This window comes from Euprymna scolopes, chromosome 19 (assembly GCF_053919585.1).
Source record: "Euprymna scolopes isolate OS-2025 chromosome 19, ASM5391958v1, whole genome shotgun sequence".
In the NCBI taxonomy this organism is placed as follows: Eukaryota; Metazoa; Mollusca; class Cephalopoda; order Sepiida; family Sepiolidae; genus Euprymna; species Euprymna scolopes.
Genome location: NC_136500.1, coordinates 130,698,432 through 130,718,604, shown reverse-complemented (window position 1 = coordinate 130,718,604; position 20,173 = coordinate 130,698,432). Strand labels below are relative to the sequence as shown.

At 32.6% G+C, this 20,173-nt stretch overlaps 1 long non-coding RNA gene across 1 annotated transcript; it reads left to right on the top strand.

Moving 5' to 3' along the window:
- Positions 1-1,282: 1,282 nt before the first annotated feature.
- LOC145239974 (uncharacterized) lies at positions 1,283-19,716 on the top strand. Its single transcript, XR_013862445.1, has 2 exons — positions 1,283-1,645; positions 11,663-19,716. It is a non-coding gene; the product is annotated as an uncharacterized LOC145239974 (long non-coding RNA).
- The last annotated feature ends 457 nt before the right edge of the window (positions 19,717-20,173 follow it).

Here is a 20,173-nt window from a genome sequence, read left to right as displayed (position 1 = left end):
ATCTTAAGTGCAGTATCTGCCGGAACAGATGGTATTTATTTGCTCCCCCACTGAGCAAATTAGGCACAAGGCCGTTTTTAATGTGAGGTAAAAACCAGCTCCCCTAAAAGGGGTCACTCTGGTTACCAAAAATAATAATTGTCCCAGTATAGAGGGTTTCCCCTCCATTGACTGGTACAAATTATCTTAAGTGCAGTATCTGCCGGAACAGATGGTATTTATTTGCTCCCCCACTGAGCAAATTAGGCACAAGGCCGTTTTTAATGTGAGGTAAAAACCAGCTCCCCTAAAAGGGGTCACTCTGGTTACCAAAAATAATAATTGTCCCAGTATAGAGGGTTTCCCCTCCATTGACTGGTACAAATTATCTTAAGTGCAGTATCTGCCGGAACAGATACTACACTTTGATCTTGACCAAAAGGCCAAAATGTAATGCTTTGTTATAAGTGGTGCTTGTGGTGCTGTTGCTCATTGTTGTACGCGCATATTTTTGCCGGTTGGTTTTGTGTTGGTCAAGCAAGCAGGGTACGATTACAAAGTAAACCCCCTCCCCTTAAAAAAAATTACCAGACCCCCTCCCCCCACACAAATTATGGCCCTAAAGTGCGTGCTAATTTTACGTTAAATAAAAGTGATCACCCACTTTTTCAAACTATAATTTCTTTAATCTTAAAAACTATTTGTTTCCTGAAATTTTAAACGTTATTTTCGTTTTCAGCGGCCCCGAAATAGTAATAATTTTAAAGGATTTTTTTAAGGTGGAAAGATAATGCACCTTTACCTAAAAAGCCCCCCCCCCAAAAAAAAAAAAATTAAAGAAAATAAAAAGAAAACAAAATAAATAAGAAGTAAAATAAATAAATAAATAAATAAAGCTGTTTGTTTCGATGATAATAATAATAATAATAATAAATAAATAAACAAATAAAGCTGTTTCGTTTCATTTCGACAATAAAAAAACAAGAAAAATAGAGGAGGGTGGAACGAAATGTTTCGTTTCGTTTCATATTTGCAATTCGGTTCGATGTTTTGCTGTCTTAATATGAATTCGAGGCGACCTGAATTACACTCATTCAAATGCACTCTTCTTGGCCTTTTGGTTCAAGATCAAAGTGTAGTATCTGTTCTTCAGATGCTGCACTTCCATTTCTTGTTCTCTTTCGGTGGAGGAGAAATCCTTCACGACTGAGACAATTTTTATTTTTGTACCTTTTCTCCACGTTAAAAAACGACCCTGGTGTCTAACTCTGTCCCGTGGGGAGGCATAGTAAATAGGTACACTCATTCAAATGCAATAATTGGAAAAATAATCGAAAAAATATAAGCTTTCAATTAGTTTCCGCCATTTAACTGGCACGTCCGCAACGAATTAGAGAATTAATAAAGATGAAACTTGTAATCTGTTCTCTCTCGTGTAAATATTAAATAAAATAATATTAATTTTATCCGTGATATTCACCAAATAGATCGGCTCCATTTCGAAATGATTTCTTTTTTATTTTTCCTCTTCAATTTTGTTTTCTGCGAACTTGCTCTTCCGTTCGTCATCTTGAATGTTAAGCTTGTAAAGTCTATCACATTTGAAAAATCGTTTCCTTTATAAAAGCAGAAAAAATTAATCGAAAGCAGATTATAAAACAAAAACGTAAGTATTACTACATGAATTTAGTATCGATTTTTACGCATTTGTAGAATACGTTAAAAATGTAAGGGAGATAACTACATTTACTAAGCGAAATGATCCTAATGAAAATTTGGGGTTGTATTACTGTACACATAGATTCGAAAAAGTTGTCAAAAAAACAAATATATAACAAATAAATGTTATCAAAGGCAAGATAAGTTACTTTTCTACCAAACTGGATACATTTTTTTTATTATTCAATGTAACATGTTTATTCAGCTCGAAAAACATGCAGTGTTTATCGATGTATTGGAAAATTCAAAATGGCGCCCGACACTCTCTTTAACATGGTAAGTTTAGGAAAAGGTGTTATAAATAATAAACTAGACAAAATACTATTAAAAAACACCGAATATATGTCAACTTATGTCACGTCACGGTAACATATAATGAGCGAATTTCTAACAGTATTTTGTCTAGTTTATTATTTATAACATCTTTTCCTGAACTTAGCGTGTTAAAGAGAGTGTCGGGCGACATTTTGAATTTTCCAATACATCGGTAAACACTGTATGCTTTTCGAGCTGAATAAGCATGTTACATTGAATAAAAACACGAAGAATATATCCAGTTAGGTAGAAAAGTAACTTATCTTGCCTTTGGTAACATTTATTTGTTATATATTTGTTTTTTGACAACTTTTTCGAATCTATGTGTACAGTAATACAAACCCGAAAATTCTGATTCATCGTGGAAAATTTTTCGTTGTCGATTGTTTTTTTGTTTTCAATAATGACTTAAACATAAAAAAATAACAATTTAAAAAAATAAAGAAAGTAATAATTTTAGATGTTTTTCACTGTTTCAAAAGTTTAAAGTAAAAAAATAAAAAATTACCGCACTGGGTGTGTCAGAATTTTGGGTGAATTTTTGAGACCCTTAACACAAAACTGCAAATAAAATATACAAAACTTGTAATTTCTTCTTTTTTTTTTTAAGTGGATTGCTTAATTTCTTTATGGAAGATACTTCCAAAATAAATTATTAAAGTTTTTTTTTTTTTAATAATAGAAATATTTTTATTAAAAAAAAATGTTTACAAAGTGCACACGCACGCTCATGCAGCCATTTGTTCTACATAATAAAATGAATTGAATTTTATGACTTGAATTTAAAAATAAATTTCAATTTAAAAATCTATCAAATTTTTGTACTCCTGCAGAGAGTGACCCGTGCTGAAATAATGATGTTATTATTTTTTTTTTAAATTCTTAACATGGGGAGGGTGTTTTGTACATATTCTGTACTTTAACCTTACAATTGAATAAAAAAAAAAACATATAAAACTTAAACATGGAAATACGATTTAAAAAATAGTGCAGATCACTCTCTGCATTAGCACCCAAATTTTTCTATTGGTTCAATTTTTAAGATATGTTCAGGTTAAATGTTATGCTCTTTCAAATAAACCGAATATAATATTCGAGACAAACGTTTTTTTGTTTTTTTTTAATTTACCCCCTCATTTTGAAATGTCTATTAAAAAGAGAATAATTAATTTTCTCACCTAAGATTTATATATCACAAATTGAAGATAAAAGATCGGTAAAATCCATTGAAAGCGGTCGGTGGTTCTATGAGAAAATAAAGCTGTGTACGCATTATAAATGTTTCTTTTCTGTGTCTTATGTTATACATTAGTACATTAGGGGTCATTTCGAGTTAAAAGTTTATTTACTGCACTCATCTGGACTAAAGAAAATCATGATTTAAATGTGTATGTCTCGTCTAAATAACTAACGATAATTCTCTGATATGGCCGACAAGACGGGTGATCAAAAAGTCAGATCGAGCGTACCGGAAAACGAAATGAGATCAAATGAGGTCTCATTTCGTTAGTCTCATTTCGTTTTCCGGTACGCGGTACGCTCGATCTGAATTTTTGATCACCCGTCTTGTAGGCCATATTAGATATTCATCGTTAGTTATTTAGACGAGACATACACATTTAAATCATGATTTTCTCTAGTCCAGATGAGTAAATAAACTTTTAACTCGAAATGACCCCTAATGTATTAATGTATAACATAAGACACAGAAAAGAAACATTTATAATGCGTACACAGCTGTATTTTCTCATAGAACCACCGACCGCTTTCAATGGATTTTACCAAAAGATCAATAAATAAAATAATCTAATTTAAAACAAAACAAAAGAATAGTTATGTGCAAATTTACCTGTGAAATCAAAAGTTTAAAACTTTTTTTTTTTTTTTTTTAACTACGTTGATTTTTTAAGTGAAACCTCACATTTTGAAAATATTATCTTGTAAAAATTGGACACCTACGTCAATTTAAATAATTTTTAAGCAAGGATTCAAAAAGACTGCGATTTTTAATTGTCATATCAGATGGTCACAACGGAGTTGTCTCTCTTTCTTCCAGTTGAAAAATATGAAGGCTGAAAACAGCCATAATTAATTATTTGAAAAACGTAAAAACAACACATTAGACCAAATATATTTCAAAAGTAATCCCGATAGTAACTATATAAGGAAATGTAAGTAAATTACCTCTCCAAAAAGTGGAGATCACTTTTCTATATAAATTTAATGCAAAATCGGCACCTATTTTCTGCCCACATGGTGATGTATAGAAAAGGCTGATCATTTCCCTACATGTGAAAGATTTCAACTGCAAAATAATAAAAATGGTTTCTGGTTTACCCCATTAAAAAATTTCCCCTAAAATCATATGAGAAACTAACAAAGATTTATTCTCTTCCCTCCCTTTCCACATCCAACATTATTATGCCTTCATGGGTAAAAAAATCTCCTCTGTCCATAAAAGAAGAACAAGAGAAAGAAGAGAAAATTAAGATTACACAGTCAAACATGCAAATTGACCAATTCTCTTGACCATGTGAAAGGTCAATCATCTTGCAATTTAGTTCCTCACTGAACGTCCTAAAAGCTGCATGATTGGTCCTAGTAGTGAGGTTAGGAGCCTAAGGATATATTAAACGTGCTAGAGGAGGCAAATGTTTATTCCTTTCATATTTCATCTCTCTTATCCATCCATCACCAAAATTATGTGATTAAAAACAAGAAATGCATAAAGCCGGTTATAATTAAAATACATGACTACTTTTACAAAACTTTAAAATTGGCACCCACTGTCTGGTGTTGGGGATCAATCCTTGGGTGATATGATCATTCTTAACATGAGTAAATATTTTAGTGGACATGCTATTGATATTCTTAGCCAAGCACCTTTTTTACACTTTCAAAACTAAGTTAAGCAAGCATGAAAGAAGATAGAAGAGATTCATTCAATTTGATATTAGTTCAAAATAACTAAGCAGTATGCTAGGGGGAAACAACCAAGCCTTAATTATAATTTTCATACATTGTTACCAAGTGAAACATATATAGCACAGTCGATTTTTCATCAGCCGGAAATATAACTCGTACACCTTTTTTATATGAAACAATCGATTACTTCTGTGTGTGTTTACTTCTCGAGTCAATAATTTTTTTTTATCTTTGTCATCTTTTTTTCATTACTCATTCTTGATGTTTTGCATACTGCGTCAAAACGGTTAGCCACAATCATCTTTCGAACCTACATCATTACTTTCGAAATGAATCCTAGTATCATCTTTGACATCTACAAGTTTTCCACGTCATGTCATAAGTCTTCTCCCCACCAATGGTATGTTAGACTCATCATCCGGCCTTTCCCATTGATGTCGACTTCTCCATATTGGGATATAAGCTTGGTCCATTACTTAATCACTATCCAACTCATCAGACTCCCTCGGAACAGCCAATGCAGTATGTAACGGTCTTTCTATGCTGGGTCTTTCTATGCATGTGCCTTTGTCGCCAAGCCCGTCAACTGATCCATAATACTATATGAAACAAGGACCTGTTTTATCTATAACCACGTCATATGATTTCCAACATACATTTAGCTTTCCCCACCTCAGTTGTTGGTTCTTATAATAAATCAGATCTCTAATCTTAAAATCTATGAACATTGTTTTCTTATCCGAGTTGTCTATCAGTTTTTTCCTTGCTTTCCGAATGTTGTCTCTTACCAAAATTAAAGATCGATTCATCTCTTTTAGAGCGATCTTATGTTGCTCATCACCATAGTATACGCTATGAGACATCAATCTATTATCTAATTGCAGGATCACATCTCTCTTTAAGAGTAAGTAGTGTAGTGAGAATTTTGTTGTTTCGCTTACATGAAATCTGACAGCAGCCAACATTTGTTTAATGCATAAATCCTATAATGTTCATTGTTCCCAACCTTTTTCACTTAAACGTAATCCTCCTCTGATACGTTTTACTTTGCCATTACCTTGGTGGTAAAAAAGTGACGTGGTCACGTGATGTATGCTGAGGTCCTCCTATGCCTTCTTCATGATTTAGTTAACATTTTCAGACCCATTGTCTGTTAACAACTGGAGTGGTGTCCCGAATCGGGGTGAAATTTCATCCAACAACAAATGCACTACCGTTTCTGCTTTCCTATCAGGGACAATTATTATACATAACAATGAACTATGTACTGGTTACTTGAAACTGTAGGCTATGGCATGGAAATATCCAATGCCAGCTTCACAAAAGGAAAAGGAGTGAGACCACACTTCTGCATTGTTTCTTCCTTAGGTTTCTGGTTTGGCATAGAATACATTTGCCTACATATTCATTCACTTCCTTAAATAAACACAGTTAGAAATATTTTAGCTTAATGGCGTGAAACGTCTTTTCCGCACACATATGACCATTATTGTCATGGTACTGAACTATCACTCTTTTTCTAAGATGCGACAGTACATATAACCTTATCCATTGTTCATCGTAAGATTGCAACAAGTAATACACTATTTGTCCATCACTTTGAACATTTTGTTTCATTTTGTTTCACTTTGAACATTTTGTTTCATTTTGGATAATTTACCATTCTTCCTCTGTATCTTTAAATCTAAAAATTCTTATCTACCTCTTGTTCCCTTATTAAATCGAAAACCAGTAATCTTGAATCCACATAAGAGATCCACATAAACATTTTCCTTTCCCTTAAGGTACTGTATGGTCATACACAAAGGCCACGATTTTATTTTCCTATTCTGCATAGGCGAGTTTGATAAATATTCTAGGGTCTGTGATTTAACTTCACACTCTACAAATAGACTTTGTGGTTTAGTGGGGGATGCCCTTTTCTCTATCCTGCAACCTCTCTTCCACAGAAGAGGCGTTGCGAGCCTATCCTTGTTTTATCGTTATTTCCATGGCAGGTGCTCGTCTGAACTCTAATCTCTGGTCCCCCCTCGCCAATCTTTCACGAAAAACACCCGTCTAACTGAATCCACTGTGAAAAATTTCCCCCACTCTATATCTGTGCCTAGATCAAAATGCGGATTCCATGAACAGAGCTTCTTTCTTAGAACTGCACGCCTGTGGAACTCAGTTCCGTCTGCCTGCTTCCCACCAGACAACAGCTTGGATGTCTTCAAGCCCAATGTTAACAAATTCCTAATGAACCGCCCCCTTAAGTAAACACTTCATCAAATCTGTTTTTTACACAGTGATCACCACTTACCAAGGTCTGGAAGTCACTCAGGGATAAGGGTTATTGCAAGTACATTACGGTAGTGTGGAGATTTGATGAAGTGTTTACTTAAGGGGGCGGTTCATTAGGAATTTGTTAACATTGGACTTGAAGACATCCAAGCTGTAGTGATTCAACGTATTAAGAGGGTAGTGTATCATGTATGCTTCTTTTTCTAAAGTCTACCATCTCGTTTGTGCATCCCAAAGTTTATAGAATAAGAAGTAAACTTGTTTTTCAACCAGTTTACCCTCCATCTGATCATAGACCGTTTGTGACATGATTACATGCATGCATGTACAGTCGGTAGTCTTTCTCAGAATCGGAATAAGCCAGTATAACCATATCTGAAAGCTTCCCGTTTTGGCTATCAAAGGCAAAATGACATGTGTCGACCTATCAGAACTTCACATATGTCCTAAAAATCTCACATTTTATGGCTTTCAACCTGACTAGTAGTACCCTATCTATATAATATAAGTGACATTCCATCATATCTGAGATTATTACAATATCATCCAAATAAGATAATGCATAATCTTTCTGTCCCTGTAGAAATATGGACATTAATTCCTGGAAGACCAAGTTCAAACAGTATCATGTTAAAGTGCAATAAACCCTTTCCTGTTCTGTACTTACTTTCATCCTAACCCTTTTTTCTTAACCCAATCGTGGCTTAGTATCACATTTGTGTTGGGATTCTCTGCAACAATGAAGTTCAAGTATAACATTATGAGCTAGTAATTAGCATGACCGCTGAAGTGTTACAATAAATATCTTGGAAACCATACCAATTTGTAACCCGTTGGACCAGTGATTAATTACTCATATTGATGTTAAGGAAATTGAAGAGTGAGAGTATACCGCGAATTCGGATGTGGCTGGCTTCTTCACTCTTTCAGAATGACGTCATCACTGTTTTTGATATTTTGGTTGGAATTGTTTTGGTGCTGATACTGTTTTCACGTTCAATGCAGATATATATATATATATATATATATATATATATATATATATATATATATATACATAAATCTTAACTATTTTTACAAAAATTATCATACAATATGTTACAATATTTATAACAATTAAATTAGAAATCAACACCCTTTTCTTTCAAGCATTAAATTTTTAAAACTAACTAACCTTAACTAAAATGATGAGGAGGGGGTCCACCTCCCTTTTACAGAGAGGCACAAATACACATCTTCACTTTATCATTGCTGGCTGGAAAGATGTAGAGGGAATCGAAATTGCATTTTGGTTCCCTTTTTTGTATCACTCTACACAGCCAAATCACTTCATGCTATGGCGAGGAGGGGGAAACAACCACAACAACCAGTGGTACTAACAAATAGGACCACACAAGTGGGTAAACTGACTTGCTATCACTACTTATAATCGGGCAAGCCCTTCTAAAATTTGGACCCATTTGCTATTCTTAAACTAACTTTTTTTATCACATAGTTCATGTTCCTGTCTAAGTGCTTTAAAAACACTATTACTGACACCTATGCTATGTAATCAACCAAAATTGTATAATTCTTTCCCTCAGTTTTAACCAAAAAGAGAATTTTAACCACCCATGTTACTGACAATATTCATCAGTTTTCCTTTTTTTCATTTGTCGGGCATCGCATGAACAGAGCGCCCCCATTTTCCTGGATGTGCTTCTTGCAGAATCTCTATATTTTGCCTACCTTACCCCAACAGTAACACCTAATTATCTACCGGACTCTTTGCTTCTTTCTAGTTTTAAATAATAGTCCCCTATTCTCTACTTGGTTTCCTCTTTTACATCAATCTCCATATGTTCGGAGATTGGATGGACCCATAGTCTAAACTAGAATCTGCTGTCTTATGTGACAAACCTTCATGGGCACATCTTCATACTCATGACTTGCTTCAAACCAGATCTTCCATTTAGCTTTTACTCGGGCTTTCTGATAAACCACTTTAAGGGCCTGTGGCTCATATCCAATCACAACCATCTTGAACTCTCTATCCCAAAGGCAGTCTATGAAGAACCCCAGTAGCTGTTTTCTAACTAGTCTGCTTCTCTGGTCTATCACATTATAAGCACCTTCTGCTAATCTAAATATCCTTTGCATATAATCCTGTATCCCTTCTAATCTACTCTGTCTCATGTTCAATAATTCATACATTTGTTGGGATTTGTAACAATTATATAGTAGTCCTTTCTGGACCTCTTCAATTCTGCCCATTTTAAACTTTCATTGTTTAACATGAGTCTGTTTATGAATTGTTCAACCGAGGTCCTTGTGGCTAGGAGAGCTATTTGACATTTTTTCCTCATCCACTGCTCCGGTCACCCTAAAATACCACTGTACATAATCCACCAATGGCGCATTACTGACCAAGGACAAAACTACTCAAAATCAATTATTGTTAAGAAATATGAAAGAGAAAAATAATTAGCTTAAAAATCTTCAGATTAAATATTTTTCTTTTTATCTTTTGCATGTAATATATATATATATATATATATATATATATATATATATATTCTAAAATATCTGATAATCGTACATCTTAATAGGAGAGAACAAAAGAAAGTAAAAATAAAAAATAGATTGAGATCCTTAATTTTAAATGAAGAATGAGAATGAACTAAGTATAAAGTAATGTTTAACTTTCTTTCCTTATTGAAAAAGTTTTAAACTAAAACTTTTCTTAAATCACATAAATAAGTCAGCCGATATTTTTGAAAATAAACAAAACAAATTTCCTGATACGAAACTACCATAGAATCATAACGATTTTACTTAGATGATTAAGCCGGATTAAAAAATGAAAATAAAATAAAAATTTTAATTTTAAAAATAAGTTAAATTAAAAAAGAAATATAGAAATCTAATTTAAGAAATCAATGAATAGTATTAATAAAAGATATTAAATGGTCATAGTTAATTAGAGGTAACATTGTATGATATTTAGTTTAAAATTCTCCTTTTTCAATAGAGATAGGAAAATAGGTAGATATATAAATCTTTAAAAAATACTTTGAAAGGATGCGATCAGGTAAAATAGTTTCGCTTGTTTTCTTTTCCTTGTAAGGGAATGTTTTCCATTTTTAGTGTTAAAGTGTTTTTTATTCAATAAGTCCGAATATAAGTGTTCTTGTGAAAATTTTCAAACGACAATGTTTGAATTTGTCCAAACGGTCTTGAAATAATTGTAGTTAAAAATAAATATATAACTACTTCATTTACTCACATAAAATTAATATACAAAAGTATAAATTTATGCGTAAACTTTAAGTATTTTCTTCAAAAGTGCTCAATACATAGGTAGAGCTAGTTAGTAAGTTATAAAATATATATGGTGATTAAGCTACACTAATATATGAATATATATATTTATATTTCGAACAGACAAACGAGGATAAAAAATCGAATTATGTTTTTTTTGTTTTCTTCAACTTCACTGAAAACTTCTTTATCGTGTGTTTACAGTTCGTCTATGTTAGAATAACTGGTCAAAAACAACAAAGATAAAACGTATTTTGTATGATGCACAGACGATTTTTTCAACAAAAAAGACTTGTACAGTTGTATAAAAACGTAAAATATTTATTTGCTTTTTCTTTACTGCTTCACATGTGTATGCCCAGTTAGATATAGAGAGTGTTGACTAGCAGGTGGTTAAATGCTTGTGTGATGCTGATTGCCACCTGACTTAGCATCTCTCATATTTTGCCTTTCTTTCTGGGCTATATATGTAGCCCGCTTTTGGCGTATGTTAACCTTCGATAGCTGTGTATGTCAAATCGTGCACCTTTAACTGCTGACGATATCAATTCTGACAACCTGACCCCAGCATTTGGTGCATGAGCTCCCAGTTGTCATGCATGCATATATTTGCATGTGTGCATTTTCAACAGCAAGAACTGTAAATCGTGTCTCTTTTACTTTCCAAGTAATAAGATGTACGTGAGGTTAACATCAGTAACAAAAACTCTCATAACACCTTTCTTTATATATTTAAATATGCAGCATGTATCAATTTTCACACTCTATATTATGTAAAGAAAGGGATTTTACCTAACAAAACGAGAGCATGCTCCTTACATGTATCAAATAAGGGGTTTTATTCAGAATTCTGTAAAGATTTCTGAGTTCAAGGGAAATACGCTTGAATAATATTGGGGGTAAAGTGAAAACGTGAAAATAACAGCCAAGATGAGAACAGTATACAGAATCCAAATAATATGAATAATGAATGTGTATCTCTAACATAATTTTGTTAATTAACCAGTATTGCATAAAACTATACTCATTTCATGTTAGTTTTCATCAATAAAAATCATTTGTATATGTTTAATAAAATTCAACATAATAAATTCAATTTTACCATATAATATGTATTTTCAAATTTATTTTATATTTCCAGAATTTGCAACAATGAAAACAGATCCAGTAATAAGAAAGACCTTGGTTCATTGATGATTTCAAAACGTTTAAAATAATTAGAAATTTCTTCAAATAAATTTTTAAAATTTTAAATTAATTAGAATGACTACAATTATAAACTTCAGTGCAAATACTTTTGTGGAATAAGATGCTAGCAAACATGGAAGGCAAACTGCATTCTTGTGAAGTATGTGGCTCTTCTTTTGCACAGAAGTCATATTTGTTGCGTCATATGAAAACACACACAAGAGAAAAACCACATCTTTGTCAAGTATGTGGTTCTTCTTTTGCATGGAAGTCATGTCTGTTGAGTCATATTAAAAAACATACGGGAGATAAACCACATTCTTGTGAAGTATGTGGTTCTTCTTTTGCATGGAAGTCAAATTTGATTTGTCATATGAAAACACATACAGGAGACAAACCATATTCTTGTGAAGTATGTGGTTCTTCTTTTACAGTGAAGTCACATTTGTTGTGTCATATTAACACACATACGGGAGAGAAACCACATTCTTGTGAAGTATGCGGTTCTTCTTTTGCACAAAAGTCGAATTTGTTGAAACATATGAAAACACACACGGGAGAAAAACACCATTCTTGTGAAGTATGTGGTTCTGACTTTGCACACAAGTCATATTTGTTTGCTCATATGAAAACACATACGGGAGAAAAACCACATTCTTGTGAAGTATGTGGTTCTTCTTTTGCATGGAAGTCAAGTCTGTTGAGTCATATGAAAACACATACGGGAGAGAAACCACATGCTTGTGAAGTATGTGGTTCTTCTTTTGCACAAAAGTCGAATTTGTTATGTCATATGAAAACACATACAGGAGATAAACCATATTCTTGTGAAATATGCGGTTCTCATTTTGCACACAAATCGTATTTGTTACCTCATATGAAAACACATACAGGAGAAAAACCGCATTCTTGTAAAGTATGTGGTTTTTCTTTTGCATGGAAGTCTGCTTTGAAGAATCATATAAAAACACATACGGGAGAAAAACCACATTCTTGTGAAGTATGTGGTTCGTCTTTTGCACAGCAATCCACTTTGTTGAATCATATGAAAACACATACGAGAGACAAAACACATTCTTGTGAAATATGTGGTTCTTCTTTTACACGTAAATCAACTTTGTTGAATCATATAAACACACATACAGGAGAAAAACCATATTGTTGTGAAGTATGTGGTTCTTCTTTTGCATGGAAGTCAGCTTTGTCTAGTCATATGAAAACACATATGTGATACAAACCATAATCTTGTTAACAATGTGGGTCTCCTTTTTGCCTGACAATCATCCAAACTCCATACATAAAATTGTATGCCTGCATCACGAAACAAGAGCCTGCAAAACAACGTCTATCACAAAATCAGCTAACCCTTTTGCACAAGTTTATCTTACAAATATGACAGAATCAGAAATCAAGTCTTCTACATAAATCACTTTAAAGAGCTAAAAATATTCCAGAAAATTTGAAAAATGTGCCAAACAATGGCGTGACATGTACTTTATAGACTGGCTTAAACGAGGATTGCTCCACTATGGTCAGTACAGAATTATAATGATTGATCACGATCAAAGTTTGATGACTAATGCTTTCAAGAAATAAGTAGTGTGAGCCATTTCACACCAAGCTGTCAAGTTCTGCTAGCGGACGGCTATTATGCAATGGAATGTGTAAATATATCCACATGACGATCTGTAAAATTGTGAATATTTAATACTGCAGAAAGTCCTGGGAACGACAGTTGGACCTGTCATATACTATCTACTATGAATACGTTTCCTACAGCTACGTGCTAATTAAATGGAGCTAATTAACCTGACATAATGATATGGAATTAACAAAAGGAGAAATAAGCAACTTTAGAAGGTTATGTCTCCAATAATACAATAATAATAAACAGTGAGTGGAAAAACAATTAAATACCAAGGTCTTAAGTACGACATAGAAAAACACTTATGTACGACGTAGAAAAAAGCTTATGTACAACATAGAAAAAACTCATGTACGACATAGAAAAAACTTATGTACGATATAGAAAAAAAATGGAATATGTGGAAAATCTGTATTCCAGTAATTATAGTAGCAACTGAAATTAGACAAAAGAGATTTAAAAACTGCCTTGCAAATATATCTGGTGAACCAAGTGCAAGAGAGCTTCAAACAATTCCACAAAAAACGCTTAGAATTATGAAAAATTCTTAGAGGTATTTAGAAAACTAAACTTTAACAATGGATCGATAACAGGAATAATAACTGTCTATCGGATATGAATTCATATCGCAATAAAATTCAAGGAGGATCACTTCAAACTAACTAAATACGTGGTTTTACTAACAGTTTATCAAGTAAATTCGGCACTCTTGTCAAAACCTTCAACTCAAAAACTCAACACTATTGTACAACTTCCAGCTACATAATTCGATATTCTGTTGTATAACTTCCAACTCCAAAACTTGACACTGTTGTTAAAACCTTCAAATCCGCAGCTCGACACTCTTTTGTTAGAACTATAAAATCCATAACTCGACATTCTGTTGTCAAATCGTCCGATTCTAAAAATCGACACTAGCACGCCTTCTAACTCGTCCTCTATTTGCTTCACGTCTGTTTTTATTCAACTGTTTCATTTTCATGACCGTCAATCATAAAACCAACTGTGTGTAACTATTTGTCTTTTTTGTTACAATACCGACCCTTTGAAGCACATACACAAATGCAAAGTTTCGATTTTCATTACAAAGTAAAATAAAAAAAATAAAAAGCCATGTATGTAATGTATGTGACTCTTCTCTAATGAGAGAAAATAATATGATCCTTTGATTATGTTAATAATTTTCTTTAAATAAACAAAGTTTTTTATTCTCATGTAAATCTTTAAAATGAAGGAACATACAACTTTTACACTGAAGTCACGTTTGAACAAGTGTTCACTGTAGCTCTTCTGTTTTTATGAAATCAGCTTTAGACAAACATGCGAACATCTGGTAGTATGATCTATCCACGGCAAGAATTAATGGGAGAAAAGAATATGATCGTTTGATTATTATAAGAATTGAAATTGATTTGACTTACCGGGAGTAGGTCGGAGGGAAGAAAAGACACTGAACTGCTGTTTGCCGTTATGGAGAAACTGGGTGTCTATTTCCTACTAATTTAAATAGACATTCTAATCTCGTTGGAAATCATGTTGGAATTCTCGCCACTGAGAGTTAGTATGTATAAAAGGAGTTGTCTCACTACGGGTTAGTGATTAGTTAAGAACCTAGTTACCTAGTTTGCTAGTCGGTTGGCGTCTCTTAGACTGATTACCTCGTTACTGTTGTTCGGCAAACGTTACCTGTTAATTGTTACCTTTACAAGGAAAGAAAAGACTGCGTGTAAGCAAGGTCACCATTTCATTGCAAGCCCTTACTGCCTTTTCTTACACCCCCTCTTATTGTTGGTGAAATAATCCCGACATTATGTTTATAATTAAAAAAAGTTTGGGTTCTCATGTAAACAACCTGAAAGAACATACAGCCTTTTATGCTGAGGTCACGTTTAAAATTTTTCTAACTTTCCAAAGTAAATACATCTCAATAAAACGTCTATTTTATATCGAGTATTAATGCCCAAACATCTACTTAATGTTTTAACATTTTATCGTTGTTATTTTCATAAAAATGTTTATTGTGAAAGATTTTTTAAATACGAGAGACGTTCAATAAGTAATGACCCTGACCCACTTCCGTCTGTCAGATCTAGTTGAAATGCTGCAAGTGCAATGATTTATATCTCTATGGGTCATGTGGCAAATTACAACTCTGAACTAATTGTCGTCCCTGATTTACAAGTGTTTGAAATTAGTTAATTATGAAATGGAGACTGTCAAGTGTCATGCAGTGATCAGTTGTTTTATTGTAAATCACGCACAACACAGGAAACTTTTGATGAAATTAAGAGAAACGATGTCATATCATATTATTCTTGTAAAACGTTGGCATTGTGAATGCCAATATGCCAGGAAATCTGTAACAGCAGCACCTATATATGGTTGCTCTCAATCTGTCATTGATAAGGCAACTGTTATTCTTGGTAACGGATTGACCACATCCAAAAAATACTGTTGGAAACGTCATGCTGGCATTCTTCTTGGCCAGAAATGAGATGAGAAATTTCCTGGCAAAGTTTACCATAATGACAGGAGCCTATTATGCTTCGCTTTTCAGAAAATTAAATAAAGCTATAAAAATCCAGCAGGCCAAATCAGCAAATATCTCCCGTGCAAGATATCACACCGATTTATAACACATTGTTTGAGATCAGAAGCGCAGACGTCTATGAAATCCTCTCCTATGCAGTTACTTTGCATCTATTTGCACCATCCGCTTTTTAACTGTTGAAGTCAGAAAGTTGTCTTTGAAAGGAAAGCGTTTTCCAGATGATGCAATTTGATTTATGAATTTCCACATCTTCCAAAAAACTATATCCAGAGATGCTAGAAATGTGTAACTCCGTGATGTTCTTTATCTCGAAAACTAATAACTGTGCCAATGTTCGTTGTTCTACTTATATGAGAAATTAAACCAGGGAATTGTGGATTGAATGCTTGTCATAACAATGTTCCATTTTTAGCGAACGTTGTCTCCTTCCAAATTATACAATAAAGCAAGAGTGTTTATTTGCTGTTGCAGCATTTATAAAAATTCAACAATTATAAATTGATTAGCCATATACAGCCTTGACGTAAATAGTAAATTTTATAACAGTTATATTTTGTGGGACTGTTTTATATTTATGTAAATGAATCTTTCTACTTAGAATAATATATCATTATCGGATGAAAATACTTTGTGTGGGATGAACTTCTACTGAGCTACTTACACACTTCTCTCATGTCTAAATCGTATAAACACACCCATTTAAGTCATCAGTGATATGACATAACATTTGGTGTTTAATCATTTCTGAACCTCTTTTTTTGTTGGAGGAGCGAAAACGTGAAATAAAGTTAAGAAAATGTTGGACATTTTCATTAATTAAACTTTGGATTAAATAGTTTTATTCTGCATGTTTTTTTTCATGTACACATAATTTAGCATTAAAAATATTATTTCTAATGTTGCATATATGCCATTTTTCTAACGTTGCATATATGTCATTTTTCTAATGTTGCATATATGTCATTTTTCTAATGACCATTATTATGAAGAATACATTGTTACGTGCATATTTATTATGGAAATAAATTAAACATTAATTCATATTACCTTCACCAGTTACCAAGTGCTAATTCAAAGTATAAACAGAATTTTTTGAATGAAAAATTAAGGAAAAGAAAATTTTATGACAAAACATGTTTATATCTACAATTTTATAAGGATAGTAATTATTTTAAATAAAAAAGCATCTAATCGAAATGAAAAGACAAATTCCATTAAAATAATTTGGCCAAACGACATCATGGCACGTAAGAAAAAAAAATACATTGCATTGTTTAAAAACAAATTCCTAATGAAGGCTTATAAGCCGAAAATTCAAACTTTAAACAAATATTTTGTTTATTTAAAAAAAATACAGATGCGCACGCGGTTGTCTTTCTAATCTCATATTTCGAATTCCGTTTTCCCCGTGCTTCTAAAAAGGGGATTACTACCAAACTACCCATCCGCGCTTAGACGGCGCCACCCACTGAACTGACACTGCCAAACGACATCATGGCACGTAAGAAAAAAATACATTGTATTGTTTTAAAAAAAAATTCCTGATGAAGGCTTATCAGCCGAAAATTTGAAACTTTAAACAAATATTTTGTTTATTTAAAAAAATGCAGATACGCACGCGGTTGTCTTTCTAATCTCATATTTAAAATTTAAATGTTAAAATTTCCCCCAAAAGTTAACAATTGACATTTTTTGTCTTGCACAACAAAACTAATATAAATAGTTAAAAAAAAAAAAGAAAAAAAAAAGGTTTTTGAAAGAATTAATTCGTTTATTTCTTGTCTAACAAAGACATAGGGTGATTTTCTATGAGAATATGCAAAAATATTATAAGTACTTGGATTTCAAATAATTTCACTTATTCATATAGGCAACCAGTTACTTCACGTAGATTTGAGACAATGTTTACATTTGTACTTGATAAAAAGCAAACTATGGAAGACCAAACAGGCCAAAAAAAAATTATTTTTCAATGATGAAAATTTCAATGTATTAACACTGAGGCTGGCCAGTACCAGATGGGTGACCATTTGTATGAGTTTAGTTTTTAATGTGTATGTGTGGGGGCCAGGATCCCCAAAATGGGGGGGGGGGGAATTTAAAGCAGAATAAAAAGAATTATTTCAGCGCGTTTGGTCCACCGTAGTCGAAAGGTGGCAAACGTTTTCAAACAGGATCGAATAAATGATGATATTTTTAACACAAAGGGCACAATATTTATCGATTTTTTTGTATCGATTCTTCAAAGCATTCCCTGTTTAATAATGGGCATGCATTATTCGACTCATACAAAAAAATTGTTAATTTATTTATCAAAGATTTTAAAATGGCTTTTTTCGTATAAATATTTAAAAAAAAACATTTTTTTTGTATTGCTTAACTTAAATTAATTATTTTACTTAACATATTCGCTGAATTTCACACTTCAAAACTCAAAAGCTTAATAATAAAACACAATCGAATTTCTGATATTTTATGTTTATATTTAATGTAACATGTTTATTCAGCTCGAAAAACATACAGTGTTTACCGATGCATTCGAAAATTGTAATTGACGGCTGACTGACTATCTCTCAGAGACGGTAAGTTTGGGAAAAGGAATTATAAATAAAAAAACAGTCAAAATACTGTTAAACACCCACTGAATATATGTCAGCCTATGTTATGGTAACATATATTGAGCGAATTTCTAACAGTATTTTGTCTGTTTGTTTTTTTTTTATTTATAACTAATTTTCCCAAACTTACCGCCTTAAAGACAGAGTCGGCTGCCATTTTAAATTTTCGAATACATCAGTAAACACTGTATGTTTTTCGAGCTGAATAAACATGTTACATTAAATATAAACACTAAAATCATATCCAGTTAGTTAGAAAAGTAACTTATCTTACCTTTGATAACATTTATTTGTTATATATTTGTTTTGTGACAACTTTTTCGAATCTATGTGTACAGTAATACAAACCCTTAAAATTTTATTAATTTATATATCAAAGTTTTACATATCACAAATTGAAGATAAAAGATCAATAAATTATATATTCAAATTTAATACAAAAAAAAGAATGTTGGAATATTTTTGTGCCAATAATAATGCACCCCCCACCGCTGTTTACTTTTATTATTTTTATTCTGGTTCTTGTATTTGATTTTTTTGTATTTCGTATCTTTTATGATTCTTAGTTTCGTATATTTTGGGTTTGTACGAAACTCCCTTTAATTTGAAGAAAAGGGAAATGCTAGCTCCTTGATGACGCCACGAGCCCAGCGTGAAATCCGGCCTTTTTTGAACTTCCGGCGACGAGGAGATTGGATGCCATTTCATTGCCTGGCGCTGAAAATTGAATTTTGACAAGCCTCCTTCAAAGAAGAAAACCCGGCAAGAATACCCCGGACACGCGACAAGACAAGCTTCTCAAGACTATCTATGTGGCTACGGTCTGCACGTATTTGGAAGGAGTGTATTTTTTTAAAAAAAGTCTTTTTTTACGTGGCTACAGTTTGCACATAAATGGAAGGAGAGAAATTTCTAAAAAAAAAATTAAACGAGAAAAGAAAGGAAAAGACATGTGCCTGACTGGCTTTCAATTTGTGAGTACGCTCCTAAAATTTATTACATATGAGAGTGTGATTAGGAACTACTATTTTGAATCATAATATTGTGTTCGTTCATGGATACGACATTTTAATATAAGAACCAGTGTTATTTCATTATTATATGTTACCTTGGCGTTCTTTGAATTTAATGGACGCAAAGGGAAAAATTTGCAACTAATTTTATTGTAAATAAAATCTCTTCTTCGTTTTGAAGCAAGACCGTTATATTTCATTCTTTACCTCCCTCCCCTTTTTATTTCATGCTTTCATTTTTTTTCAGGCTGGTTACTTTCGCGTCGAATTTATCTGAAAGAGGATAAATTTCCAACAAGAATAGTTTTGTGCAAGTTTACCTGTAAAGTCAAAAGTTAAAAATCTTTTTTTAAAACCACGTTGTTTTTTTGTTTTGTTTTTCAATGAAACCTTATAATCTTGTTATATTGCTCAGAAAGTTTCGTTTTATTACGAATATCATTTCTATTTTATTCAATGTTTTTTTAGATATTAAAAACAAATTCACTTCATAAAGTCGTATTTAAATATATTGAATAAAAAACTCGTGTATTTATTTGAGAAAAGAAAAAAAATATGTTGGATGCGAGTGTCCCAAATGCACACTGCCACCACCAGTTCCGTCAAGTCTTCCCTACCTCGCAACTGAAGAAAATCG